At 47.4% G+C, this 11,643-nt stretch overlaps 1 protein-coding gene across 1 annotated transcript in view; it reads left to right on the plus strand.

The window, feature by feature from the left end:
• The window catches only part of FLVCR2 (feline leukemia virus subgroup C cellular receptor family, member 2), a 59,657-nt gene that overhangs the window by 14,046 nt on the left and 33,968 nt on the right, over positions 1-11,643 (plus strand). The gene's annotated exons all lie outside the window — the stretch shown is intronic.

An 11,643-nucleotide genomic window follows, 5' to 3' on the forward strand; every position in this document is an offset into this window, starting at 1 on the left:
GGAGGGGTTCCCCATTCCGGCCAGCCCCCAAAAAAAAAAAAAAAAGGAAGAACAGATGTTGTCAGTACTATAATCAATAAAGGTAATTGCCTATGTCTTCTGGGAGCTCCGGATCTAGAAGGAGAGGCCAACACTTAAGCCTCTGCTAATACTACCATGTGGCAGGCTAAAAGTCAAATGTGCTCAGGTGTTAGGGGTCACAGGATGTCGGAGGACATTGCCCCAGCGTGAGTGCCGCGGGGAGCAAGCAGGACAGCTGCCCTGAGGAGGTGACTGGTCAGCTGATTCTTAATGAGCAAAGTGACCGGGAGTTGGGTGCAGAGGGGAGGCCGGGCCATTCCAGGAAGTTTCCCAGCAGCATCCTGATGGGGGCTTGTCCCTCTTGGGAGCTGCTCAAACTAAGAGCAGTGCAGTTGCTGGGAGATGGTGTTATTTTCTGAGTGTGGGGACGAGGGCTGTCTGTGATGTAGACTTTGGAGTCTCTGGGATGACACAGAGACTGGGTCAACCCTGCCGCGTGCACAGCTGACTTTAGTTTCATAAACCTAAGACTGTACTGAAGGAAGAGGGTGCCCAAGCATATCAGGTACACACAGCTTTTTCCCACTGCCTGGTTTTTTGATCTTTTTCCAGCAATGTTGTTAACAGGATGCCCTTCCCTTGACTTCAACTCCCTCCGACCCCCAACATCAAACAGCCCCATGTGTACTGCAGGGTGAGTGTTGGAGCCCCATTGGGGATGATTAAGAACCACAGGGTTCAGGTGAAAGCTGGTGTTTCCTTTTCTTTCTTTATTCTCATCTCCTGACTTTACCTAGCACCATTCCCAGACTTAACCCAATGGAGCATCTGCCTTCCCTTGACTCTGTAGAACTAAGGCCCCTTTTCTTTGGTGAGTCATCCAGAGGTGGGAGGGACCCCTGCAGGCTCTGGCTGCTCAGCCAGACTCTACTCTGTCTGACCTTATTACAGGCATCTTTCCTTTTCATGCTGTGCAAAAACTCGAGCTCAGCCTCTCACCCCCACACAATTCTATACACAGCCTTACCCCGGCATTAGGGAAGATAGAAGCAGCACCTTCTGTGTTTGCAGAAGGGGAAGATGGGAGGCCAGGCAGGATTTGACTTGTTTACCTATGTCTTGGGATTAGACAGTAAGTCAACGGAGCCTCATGGTGGAGCAGCATTTGCTTTGGCTCTGTAGGGGCCAAGGGAAGAACTTCCTCTTTATCCCTGAAGGTTCACTAAAAAATAACTGTCAATATGCAATTAGTGTGGAGAAAAGGCATAACATATTTTATTATTTTAATGTGCTGGGAGAGGGCAATGCACAGGGCAATCGCAGGAGAGTAATGTCCCCCAAATCCCCATAATTCACTGGGATACAGAAGTTTCTATACTAAGGTTCATAAGAGAGAGGAGGTGGGGAAGGCACAGGGCCGAGGAACGATGGCCTGGGAGTGAGCTTTTCTGGAGCTCTGGGGACAGTGGCATCACGGGTGAAAGAAGAAAGGCAGAAGTTATGCAGAGACTGTCTTGTTAGGCAGAGGAAAATCTCAGGTACTCTCACAGCTGCCCTCAGAAAAAATAGAAGGTAGCCAAAGGAGGGGCACCTATAAATGTAAATTTCTTGCCAGAAAAAAACAGCCTTCTAACTAATCTTGTTTTTCCAGTCTGAATTAGCCATCTTGAAATATGTCAAAAAAGTATATTCTGGGCCAAAATATTTTGCTTCCCCACAGCTCCCACCCGGTTCCTTCTCTAAGAGGAGGTGAACACTGCCCCTTCTGGTTCCAGGAGACTACTGGATGGGACAGCTCTGCTGGCTTCAGAGGGAGGGGCACGGAAGTAGAGCAAGGTTGGGAGCTGTTTTTGTTCCTTTTTTTTTTTTCTTCTTTCCCCTGAAATTTCTGATTTATGCCCCAAATGACCGAGTTGGTATGGCTGGGTCTCCTTTGGCAGCTCTAGAGGCAGCTATCTGTGCCCAAGGTTATTTACTGGGTCCATCTCCTCTGACAGATGTAAAAAGTGAGTAGCTCTGAGTCATCCACGTGAAAGCAGGGCCCATTGCCATGTGCTGCTTGTTCTGGGTAGTGGCTGCCCCTTGAGCAATCTAGTCCTCATCAGACCTTTGTCCTCGGCCTCCTGCTTGGTGCTGGATACTCTGTGGCACTACCCTTTGGAGCTCGCTCAGGAAACCATTCTTTCTCTACCAAGCACCTCTCTCTTGCCACCCCTGCCTAGGATGCATGGAGGGAGCCAGCAGCTGACAATTGCCTTGATTTCCTTACTTGGGGCAGTGGAGATCAATTGTTTCTAAAGTGTGGTCCAGAAACTTCAGCACCAGAACCACTTGGGGTATTTATTAAAAATGCAGATTCCTGGGAAGACCCAAGGAATTAGCCTCTCTGGCTGGACCTAGGAATCTGTGGTTTTGATTCTCCTCTGGGGATTCTGGTGCCCCCTAAACTTTGATAATTCCTGATGTGGAAGCCGTGTTTGGGGCCTCTAGCAGGACACCTGTCCTCTTCGGACATCAGCTTCATTATCTGTAACAAGAATGCCTGCCTCTCAGGGTTGCCATGAAAGCTAAATAGGGTAGTGTATACATGAAAGCTCCTGGAACCAAGCAGGCCTCCAGAAGCATTTACTGAATCCACATCTGTCTTCTCCTTCTCTACCACACTCGTGTTCTACAACATTCTTTCTGGTATCTCTAGATTCCAGCTGCTCTCTTCATTCAGGGCATCTCAGCTGCTCTCCCTGGAATTTTTATTCATACTTCCTCCTCTCTGGTGCCGTAGTTGGGAATTTAAGCAGACCCGACTGTCCACTCTCTGCTCAAAAGTTAGGTTGGGGCCAGTGTCACCATGCTTCTGGAGAGAGGCCAGCCCCTGTCAGCCACTGGGCCCTTGCTCATGGGACACAGGCCTGGAAAGGCCATGCCTGGCACACGGTAGGGACTCAGAACATTTGGATGTAAAAATGGATGACTGCAACTCTGCAACTTGGTCCTCTGGTTTTACATTTAGCATTCTGTGTCTGTTGCTTCACCATAAGATGAAGGCATTATCTTTGGCACATTACCTCTCATTGTGAAAGGGACATTCCGGAGCATTTTCTGTGTTTATCATTTAATAATATGTTAGCCATGGCCTCAGGATTGGGGGTTGGGGAGAGAGAGACTACAGCTTGACCCAGTTCTCTTATTAATCTTCTCACCTTTATGTGTAACTGGGCCCCTGAGAAAATCCTCTTCACCCACATCCTCAATTCCTAAAGCCTTTGAAGTGGGTCCTGGGAAGAGCAGTGGGTGGTAAAGCCCCTCCCTTTTGGGGGCTGGCTGAGCTAGAGGGGATGGGAGGGTTGGGCCTGGGAGATTCAGGGCTCCCTGGGTCTTTGGAGCCACTTCTTCCCCTTGTCAGCCTCAGGCCTCATGTGTGTCACTGCCCCATCACCAGGAGACATCCTTGGCCTCTGGTCTGCTGTGTGGTCTTGGGACAGGCATGTCAACTACCCCTTGCCTTTTTTTGTGGAGTAAGGACAGTCCCCTTTGCTAATGTTTGGTTTCTTTAAGTCTATTTTGGGGGGAAAGGAAGTTGTGTTCTCAGGGCCCAGATCAGTGGCTGGAAGATTGTCTAGGGACTTAGGGAGGCACTTCCATCCTCTCCTCTCCCTGGGCTGCCCTCTGACTCACTGTCCAGAGATAACATTGATAAGAGGTGCTGAGTACATATGTTATCTGCTCATGATGACCGGAACATTCCCCAGGCAGATTACAGGGCAGCACATTCCTTTGTTGCAAATCATCCCATCAACCCCTGGGTCATCTTCAGTCTCAGACTGAATCTTCCTGGAATCTGCTGCTGCTTGGTGTCCTTGAGGCTCAGCAAGTTTCCATGGGAAGAGAGCAGGGCTGGGAATGGGACATCGGAAGTCTCAGTGTTGATCTTGTTGCTGACGTCAAGTTACTTAAACTCAGCTATGAAATGGAGAAGACAACACGGCTTCACAGGGCTCCATTGCATCCTGCTGTTGATCTCAGTAGGTTGTTTCGAGGCTCAAATAATATGCTGGATGTGCAGGTCCCTTGAAAATGGTGAAATTTCATGCAAATGTTGACTTTTAATGCCCTTTCTTGAACTTCAAAAAGAAAAAGACTCTGGACTTGCCCCTTGACAGGAGAATAAAAGGGCTTCCCTATATACACATCATGTTTTGTCTATCTTGTGAAGGGCAACCTTGGATTAGGGGCCACACCACCCATTTAGAGGGTGCAGCACTCTTGCTTTTACAGTCAGCTTGTTGTTCAGAATAAGGTCTGGTTGTTCTGGTTGTAGGAGGCTCTCCCAGAACTTCTGGGTTCCAGAGCATCCCTCTCATCAGTAAAGAGAAGAGAAAGCACTTGCTGATTTGGTCCTTTTGAGTTGAGCCATTCTGCAGCTCCAGGAGTCTGTGGAGCATTCTGCTTCCTTTTGATTCCAAGAAGCTCACAGTTTGCTATTGAAGGACCTTTTGCCAAGGAATGGCAAGATGCAGCTTTCAAGTCTGTATGTGCCTAGGATGGCTCCTCTGTTCAGTGTGTGTAAATGGCTGTGGTGGCACAGCACAGAACTGATTTAGTCCCCACCCTCAGGAGACAAGGCCTGGGAGTGAGAAGTTTTTTACGAAGGGCCTGGTGGTCCTGGTCTTACCAAGTTTTCTCTCATCCCCTCACAGTAAGGGGCTATGATCAATGGTAATTGATCAAGGGGCAGTGATCAACAGTAATGAATGGGAATTGGTAGGCCTTGGACAGCCCTTGTGAAGATGTTGCAGCTTCTCTGGCAAGTCTCTCTCTCCAGAGTTCCACTGTCTCTCCTTAGGGAGGAGAGTACCCATCGTCTGCCCTAGGTATGGCTGGCTCCGTATTTTCCCGCTACCCCACAAAAGTCCATGAGTGTTCTCATCCTGGGCCAGATCTCTGTCCTTTGCAGATAACCCATGCAGGCCCCTGGCCACCCAGTCTTTGTCTTTATTGTATTCCCTTTGAATCCCGCTCATTGTGGACTGCAGCCCTCCAGCCAGCTTCCCTGTGTCTCCCCAGTTGACAGCAGGCGATATGATGAATGGGAGCCAATGGACGAAGCCTCTTATTCCCTTGGTTTATCATATGTTTTTTTTGAGACAATGAACCACTACCTTTATTTTACTTATTGAACAAATATTTATTGGTCATCTACTGTGTGCAAGCAACGTTCTGGGCACTGGAGGTGCAGCAATGAATGGGAAAGAAAAGGTCCCCGATCTCATAGAGCTCGTATTTAAGGGAAGAGAGATTAGGGTGTAAGCCATTCACGCAGGAAGTGACTAATGGTGGGATATCTGGCTAAGCAGGAGGGAGGTAACTTCAGAGCTGGATACTGGGAGATGTTTTTGTATAAGTAGGTCCTGGGAAATTCTCTAAATAACAGGGCTACATCTGATGTTGCTGCTCTCTTGGGGTAGTGTTAGATATGGGTGACTAAATAGTTTTCTTGGTGTAAGGTTTAGATTTCTTTTTCTTCCCAAATTTCTCTCTGGGGTCATGAGAGGCAGGGTTAGTTAACTTATGAAGCTGGCTTCTTAGGAAAAACCTACATGGGTACACCCTGTCTATTTCTGGAGTTGTACACACAAATAAGAGGAACTCAGTCTTGCCCGTGGCAGCCCATGAAGCAAAACTCCAGGGCGTGTCAGTAAGTAATTGCCTGCATCTGAGTTTCACCACTGACAATCGAAATAGAAGGGCTGTCAGCAGGAAAGTTCATCCAGACTGAGAAGAAACCTTGGGAGGCTTAGAAACATTGACTGTCACATGAACACCACTTTTAGGAGTGACAGCATGTTGTGCTGCAGACAGAGGAGACAATTGTTCTCCTTTGGGCTGTTTTATCTGTCAAAGGGCAGGGAGTGGTAAAGTCGAGTGGGCAAAACCACACAGGACCATAGGATCTGTCTGTTTCCTATTGAGCACTGGCATCTGGGACAGAGTTGGTGGGAAATGCTGAAGCATTTGAATGGAGCTTTGCATGCTGCCTACTTCAAACATGAAAAACTGGGAGTAAATGAGGGTTGCATGATGCAACCATGGCTGGCTGGATAGTTCAAAAGACACCCACTTGCTTTTCCTTTTTCCTGGCTGAGTCATGGGGAAGTGCTGTGAGCCTGTGGCCATTGGCTGCCAGCACAGTCAGCCAGAGGGACTTTTGAGTGTTGAAGCCAACAGTGATTTGTGCTCTTGGTGAAAGGGGGGCAGAGGAGGCTTCCCTTCTGTTCTCGACTCAGACCTAGACTGACCTTTTCACCATGAGGATACCACGAGGACAATTTTAAGGAGAACACCCAACCCTTACAAGGAAGAGTGTGTGCTCCAGGAGGCTCCTGAGTTGATGATGACTGAAAGCAGGCATAAATACTGGGCTCAGTAATAAAATAAAATAAAGCCCTTGGTTTTTTGTTTTTTTTTTTTTTCAATCAGAAAAGTTTCCCTGTAGAACTCAGATCCTTCCCCTAAACTTAGCATCTTCTCTGTTTACAGTCTAGTGTATCTCTGCTCTTCAGCTACCTTGTACCCCACAAAGATGAGGAGAAATGCAGCACCAAGGCTGTAGGTCAAAATCAAGGTATATTAGATGGATTATAAACTTGATTATGAGCTCCTTGTCTCGCATCTGTTGTCTCCTCTTTCACTTTTTAGTAGGGTGCTTCATATGCAATAGGTACTCAATAAATGCTGAGTGTAGGTTCAAGGGTGGGAAGTTGATCACCCACAATCTAATGACCTCCATGTGTGACCTTGGTGAGTGCCAGATGCGAGGTCTTCCGTGTGCTGGGCTTCCATGTGTCATTCCACCTCCCGTCTGCTTTCTTCTGCTGCTAAGTTCTTGCAGTGCAGCAAACTGCTACTGTGCCCAGCTTATTTGCTGTAGAGGATACTGGAAATACTTGAGTGAGGTTTGAACTGCACAGTTCTAAGAGTCATTTCTTTATTCAGAAAATATTTTCTGAGTACCCTCTCTGTTCTTGGCATCATGCTATACATAGTGTAGGGAGGGGTCACACAAGGAAAGGTTAGTCAGTGTCCCTGTCCTCAAGGCGCTGACAGCCTAGCTGGGGAGGCAGCACCCTACACGTAAAGAAACAAAACAAAACTAAGTATTACATAAGAACAAGAAATCCCATAGGGTGTAACTCTGGTGGACAAACCAGACTGTAGCTGGAGACACCTCTTACAGTTGCCTCTTCCAACAGCTGGACCCATGGGGCCCTTGAACTACAGAGTTGATCACAAAACACTGGCGGAATTGTCAGGTCTTTGAGGGCAGTCACCCTTGTGTGGCATTCACCTTGTCCATCGATGGCTTTGGAGTCATAGCCAAGGCTTTGAATCTCAGTTCTGCCATTAGAAGCTGGGTAACTTTGGGCAAATTACAGAGGTTTTCTCATCTGTAACCAAACCAGAGATGGTGATGCCAACTTCACGGGTTATTGTAAAGGCTTAAATGAAATACCATGTGAAAATTCCTTAAGCACACTGCCTAGCACGTAGTCAGTACATACCAGTCCCCTTCCCTCTAGATGGAGTAAACAGTCAAGACCAGAGCATGTAGCCTAATGGGTAAGAGTACAGACTTGTACAGATGGCCTGAGCTTGAAGTCCAGCCTCATCACTTACTGTTAGGTGACCTTGGGTAAGCTACTTAAACGCCCATTTCTTCAACTTTAAAATAGGGATTGAAAGAGTACATATACATAGCTTAGGACAGTGCCTGTCTCATGGTGAACACAACGTATCAGCTGTCATTACTATTATCTTCCCTAGGAATCAGAACGTAGGCTCTCCTAATTTCAACAGCTTCTGCTTCCTGCATTTTCCTAACATCTTTACCACCAAAGAGCTGAAGGAAATCCAAGAGTGTCCAGGCAGTGTAAGCCACCAGCATAATCACAGCTTTGCGGACAAACACTGTGATTGGGGAGGGAGCTCTAAGGAGGTCTGGAGTTGACCAGCTGTGACCCTGCTTGCTAAGTTCTTAGAGACCTAAGCCTAGCCTTTAAATCCATAAACCCTTTTCATGAGTTATTTTTCCCCAAATCAGTGGAATTGTTTTTGTTCCTGAAGGCCTGCCACCTCCTTAATCCCAAGTCGGCCTTTTCAGAGAAGCCAAGGGTTTGAATTTGGGGATTTCAAAAATACAGTCATGAGCAGTCTTTTCATGTACATTATTGCTTACCATGGCACATTCCAGGGTGGCTGGGGGCTCATTCTCATGACTTAAATCAAGCCTTGTGTTCTCAGATCTTCAGTGTTTCAGTGCCCCAGCAGCCACGTCGGTCTCTCTGTGCTTCTTTCTGGGACACGCACAGACTCAGTCCCAGGACCCCCCTGCTGAGCCTCCTCCACAGGTCCACAGGTAGTTTGCCTTGTAGAGTCACTTCATATGGATTGATCGACAGTACGCATTCTGGGGTGTGGAGATCTACGTTGAATTCTGATGTGGAAAGGACCCTCAATCATGTTTTTTAAGTAGAAAACTTTCTCTGAGAACCTTGTCTAGATTTGAATTTCCAACCACATCTTTCCATGGGTCTGGGCTTACAGGACACATCTGCAGTGGAAGTGACGTCTTCCTGACATGCCAGTTAATTGCTACGCGTCATTCAACACCCATTTATTGAGCAAGCACCTATTATGTTCACCAGGCACAGACTAGTAAGGGTCAGAATAATGGCTAAAAACCAAAGGATTAGAGGAGGTTCGGGCAAGGAAATCATGCCTTGCTAAAATAATCAAGGAAAGCTGTGAAGAAACTGACATTGAAGTGGCTTCCAAAAGATTTAAAAAGGGAGAACTTTCAATAAAGGTATAGACTAAATGCTGAAAAGGTTGGAATTGCGAATTGTCCGATCTGGCCAGAATATAAGGGATATATAGGGACATAGGAGGAGATGGGGCTGGAAAGGTAGTTTGAAACTGGTTAAGAAAGCCAAGAACGGCAGGCTGAGGGATTTGGACTTCCTTCCTTTCTCTACTTGAAGGTCTTTATCTTCTGGAAGGTCTTTGGGAAGAAACTGCATAGTCAGTGCATGCTGAGGAAAGTGAACCTGAGTGAATTGTGCAGGCAGGTTAGAGGAGAGGTCATAGTTGTCTGAAAGTAAGGAAAGAAGGACTAAAGGGGAAGGCGGCAGATTCAGAGCGGAGTTTAAAGGAGGGCTCGGGAGGATCTGAGACACAGTGGATGTGAGAGGGCAAAGTCCAGGATGACTGAGAGAATTGAGAAAGAGAGTACAGGAGGAGCAGGAGGAGAAATAGGGTGGGATAGTTTATACGACTGCTGTGAGTCCCAGTAGCCTTCCTGCCTGTTGCCATTGCTGTGTGAGAGTGTGCAGGGTAGAAGAGCCAGGCAGATGGGGGGGGTGGGGGCAGCCCCAACCCAATAAGCTAGATAATATTATCTTCCTTTTGTGGATTAGGAAACAGGCACAAAGAGGTGAATTAACTTGCCAAGGTCAGACATCTGGTAAGGTAACAGGTAGAGCTGGGATTTGAACTCAGATCTTTCTGCCCTAGAGTCTGAGCCCTTAACCATTGTACTAGTGTGGTGAGGGCTCTGAGGAATGTTGAGATGGAAAGGAGGAGAGATGAGGATTTCATGTAAAAATAGCACAGCATGGGCATGAGCTGCTCAAGGAGCAAGGCAAGCCCCGGATTAGGTCATAGGAGACCAAATTTGATGGAAGCCTTTGAGCCAAGGGGCTCTGCTGCAGGGAGAGCTGCTGACCCAGTAAGGGGACATTTTGGACTCAGCATCAGGGATCCAGCTCTTGGGAGCCCTGAAATCCAAGGGAACATGCTCCGTCACCTACCTGGTGACTGCCTGGGGGAAAGGAATGAGCCAATTGGGCCTCAGCCCTGGGGCTGAGGGTGGGCTTACCTTTTTTTGAATAGCTTGGTATACCTGGGGGAGGAATGGACAGAGGAGGGATGAGGTTAGGTAGGTGAGAACCTACTTGTTGAGGTTGTTGTCTCCTGACAGGAAGAGCAGAGTCAACCTTGCCAATGGCCTGAGTCAGGAGGATGAGGTGCCTGGGACCCTGGTGAAGTTTCTTTGCCAGTTCCGTTTGTAATGAAGCCCTCACCACTGTGTTGACACAGAGCTCCCTTCCTTTGGGGGAAGCCCTGGGATCCTCCCTCAATGGCCTGGCCATAATCTGACCCCATGACCAGCCAAGATTTGGGAGGGCAGCTTTGTGCCAGGGTTCTGATTCAATTGTGAGTCATTCAGGGCTCTGTCAATGGCTTATGGTAGATGGTGATGGGGACAGTGGTTCCATGGATCTCAGAGCTGATATAACATGTGTGTTGTGTTATGTAATGGGTTAGGTATGGGAATCTTACCCCAGATGCAGCCTGATGGTTTTCTGGTTTTACTCTTGCTCTGCCAAATGCTTGAACCAGAATGACAAGTGACACATCACACAAAGTATGGCTTCTTCCTGTTACTCAGAGCCCTCAGGCTTCACTGTGACATTTGTGCTGGAAATGCTTATGACTACTGACGTTGCAGCAGCATTCAGATATTGCCCTTGAGTTTGCAGAAGGTAAAAATAAAATAGAAAGTAAAAAATGAGGGCTCTCTCTCCAATCCTTCATTCATCACATTTTTCTTAAACACATTCTTTTAGGGTGAAGTAACCATAGGTATTAAGCTTGCAGCCTCTGGATTCAGAACTGTTATGTGTTCAAACTCCAGCTCTGCTATCTATAGCTGCATGACCTTGGGCAAGTTACTTACCCTTTCTGCATCTCAGTTTCATCATCTGTAAAATTGGGACAACCTTAGATCCCTCTTTCTGGGGTTGTTGTAAGGATTGAGATATTCCATGTAAAGCTTCATCCATTTTACTATGATTAGTATTATTATGTGCTGGGCTTCAGAGATAGATGTGAGCCCTGCTCTCATGGGGCTTATAGTCTGGTCAGGAAGACAGATGTTAATTAAATAATCATACAAATGCAGGGACCTGGCCTTGTGTAGGGATCAGAGAAAGCTTCCCCGAGTAAGTGTGACTTGAACTCAGACCTGAAGGATGTCTGCATTTACTAGGTGAAACGGCAGGAAGAGCATTACAGTCTGGCAGGGAAATTGGTGCAAAGTCCCTGTGGTCCTTGGGTATGAAGGAGCTTTGGACATTTGAAAGACAGAAAGGAGGCCAGTGTGACAGGGCCCCAAGGAGCAAGTAGACAACTAAGATCAGAAAACCAGGAGACAGGGCCGAGCCCGTGGCGCACTCGGGAGAGTGCTGCACTGGGAGTGCAACAGCACTCCCGCTGCAGGTTCGGATCCTATATAGGGATGGCCGGTGTGATGCGCTCGCTGGCTGAGCGTGGTGCAGCTGGTCACAAAAAGGACAAAAAAAAAAAAAAAAAAAAAACCAGGAGACAGACCCCATGAGTAGAACTTTGTGGACCGTGCTTAGGATTTTTACTCCTAATTTATTTTTTATTTATTTATTTTTTTTTGTCTTTTGTCTTTTTCCGTGTCCGGCAACGGATCGCAACCCTCAGTGTTGCCCCCGTACCGGACCGGGGACCGGCAACGGGATCGCAACCCTCGGCATT

Source organism: Galeopterus variegatus, unplaced genomic scaffold, assembly GCF_000696425.1.
Source record: "Galeopterus variegatus unplaced genomic scaffold, G_variegatus-3.0.2 Scaffold290, whole genome shotgun sequence".
Classification (NCBI taxonomy): Eukaryota; Metazoa; Chordata; class Mammalia; order Dermoptera; family Cynocephalidae; genus Galeopterus; species Galeopterus variegatus.